The sequence below is a fragment of the Schistocerca serialis genome, unplaced genomic scaffold (genome assembly GCF_023864345.2).
Source record: "Schistocerca serialis cubense isolate TAMUIC-IGC-003099 unplaced genomic scaffold, iqSchSeri2.2 HiC_scaffold_1217, whole genome shotgun sequence".
NCBI classification, from domain to species: Eukaryota; Metazoa; Arthropoda; class Insecta; order Orthoptera; family Acrididae; genus Schistocerca; species Schistocerca serialis.
The window spans coordinates 125,001-127,500 of record NW_026047422.1 but is presented as its reverse complement, the minus strand read 5'-3'; the positions used below and the strand labels follow the sequence as shown (position 1 = coordinate 127,500).

The 2,500-nt window shown below is 63.0% G+C and overlaps 1 pseudogene; it reads right to left on the bottom strand.

Annotated features, from left to right (window-relative positions):
- Positions 1-2,500, bottom strand: part of LOC126435757 (large subunit ribosomal RNA) — a 7,958-nt pseudogene that overhangs the window by 2,849 nt on the left and 2,609 nt on the right.

Below are 2,500 nucleotides of genomic sequence, written 5' to 3'. Positions count from 1 at the left end.
CCACACGCAGGGCAGGCAAGGTGGTGTTGCCTGCTGTGAAGGTGACATTGCTGTCCACCTTCACCTTCTTCTCGCGCCCTGACGCGATTAAGGCGAGGGTGAAACACTTCCGGGCGTTGATCTGCAGCCCCAGGTGGGCGAGGGCTGCGGTAGCTGCGTCGATGAGGGACTGCAAGCCCCTCGGGGTCGCTGCAAACAGCAAGACGTCATCTGCAAAGGCCGCAGCGTTGACTCTGCGACCGAGGATCCGAGCTCCGATGTGGGAGGGCAGTTGGCCTAAAACGTAGTCCACCGCAAAGTTGAACAGGAGGGGGGAGAGGGGATCGCCCTGGCGAACGCCCCGTGCTGGCTGCACAGACACGCCCACGCCGGCGCCGTCCGCTATCACTGTCGTGCTGCCCTCGTAGCACCGCTCGACATACTCGACAAAGCAATCCGGTAGGCCATGCGCCTTCAGCACGGGGCGAAGGGCAGCATGATCCACCGAATCGAATGCCTTCGATACGTCGATCGATGCCACAAAGACAGAGCGGCAGGAGCGGACTGCGTCGGTGAGAGCAGTGTCCAAGATGAAAGTATTTTCCAACATCCCATCCCGAGGGATGAATGCCCGCTGACGTTCGTCCACAGCACAAGCGCGCATCAGGCGTGACGCGAGAACCTTGTGAAAGGTCCGCGCCAACACCGAGCAGACCGTAATGGGGCGAAAGTCAGCGGGGGATGTTGGTGCAGCCGTTTTCGGGAGAAGGGACGTCCGCGCGCGAAGCAGGCGTTCCGGAAGGGCGCGGGCCAGAAGGAAGAGATTCATCACTTTCACCAGGACTTCATGCGGTAGGCGCCGCAACTCCGCTGGGGTAAGGCCGTCAGGCCCAGCTGCTGATCCCCTGGGCGGCAACGCGGCGGCGACCTCCTCATGTGTGACCGGCCCCCATAGGCACTCAAGAGCGACAGGCTCCGAGTGCGGGAGGAGGCGGTCACGGATGAAGCCCGCAGTGGAGACGGGCTTCTTAGTGAAGAGGTCCGCCCAGAAGTCCAGCAGACCAGGGATGGCAGGTGGCGGCTGGAGCAGGGTGCCATCCAAGAGGCCGCGCACGCAACGTGCACGCGACCGTCGGAAGGCATCCTGCGTTCTTGCGTATTCCCAGCGGCGCCGCTTGCGCTTCTGCGTCGGCGGCGCGGCAGGCGGCCGCTTCGATGGTTGGCGCGGCCGCTGTGTCCTGGTGATCGATCTCTCCCCTCTGGACCCGACCGACGCAAGGGCATCCGGGAGCATGCCCAGGATGACATCGGGCGGCGTGCCCCGCCCCAGACCTATGACTCGATCCAGGGCAGAGAAACGCTGGGCGGAAGCAGGTAGCCCCGCCAGATGCTCCCAGATGGCGGCGTCAGTCGGCCCCTCCGGCGGCGGCCCGGTGGTGTCGGCCGCGAAGTCCTCGGCTGCGTCGACGGGCGGCGCAGCGGCCTCGCCCGCGTCAGGCGGCGGGCTCGCTGCTCCCCGGCGGGACGCCGGCTCTTCCCCCCGACCGATCTCAAGCGCCTCCATGAACTGGCGGACAAGCTGCTTATGGGCAGCTTGCCGCCGTCGGCACTTGATTGCCTCAAGCGTTCGGTCGGGGAACATCCTGATGAGCTCTTGATTAACAAAGAAGAACCGGGCGTCCCTCTCAAGGAACAATTCGGCCTCCGCCTTGGCGAGCGACAGGACTTCTTCCTCCGTCCACCTCGCGCGATGCCTCTCCGTCACGATCTCCGCGTTGGCGGCCGCAAGATGTTGGCGGCGGCGATGGACCCCGAGACCATTCTTGGTGGTGAAGCTGCGGTGGCACTCACTACAGGCGTATACAGCTGCAAAAGGTACAAGATTTTCGGCACGGCCGGTTGGCCGGCTAGGTGCTGGGGGAGTTGGGGTGGCACCTTCAGCGGAAGGGCCACCACTTATTCTTTGATTACTGCCCCCAACTAACAAAGGGATAGTGCGAGGGGGGGCTGGTAACCCCCCCAAGCCCCTGGTGCGGTCTTCCACTCTGCGAAAATCAGCGGGCCCACGAGAAGGGGAGAAGACCGCAGGAGAGGAGAGGCTAAGAGGGCTAGGCCCATGTATTGCGCATCACTCTCCCTGTAACTATAACCCAAGGAAGGTACCTCGCAGCAGCAGCACGACTACATCAAGACCGCACTTCGAAAAGCCAAGTCCGAATGCAGCCACACCGCCGCCACTTGGCCACCTTAAGAGAGTCATAGTTACTCCCGCCGTTTACCCGCGCTTGCTTGAATTTCTTCACGTTGACATTCAGAGCACTGGGCAGAAATCACATTGCGTCAACACCCGCTAGGGCCATCGCAATGCTTCGTTTTAATTAGACAGTCGGATTCCCCCAGTCCGTGCCAGTTCTGAGTTGATCGTTGAATGGCGGCCGAAGAGAATCCGCGCACCCGCGCGCCCCCGGAGGAGCACGCTAAGGCGGACGCGGCCTCGCAGCAAGGAAGATCCGTGGGAGGC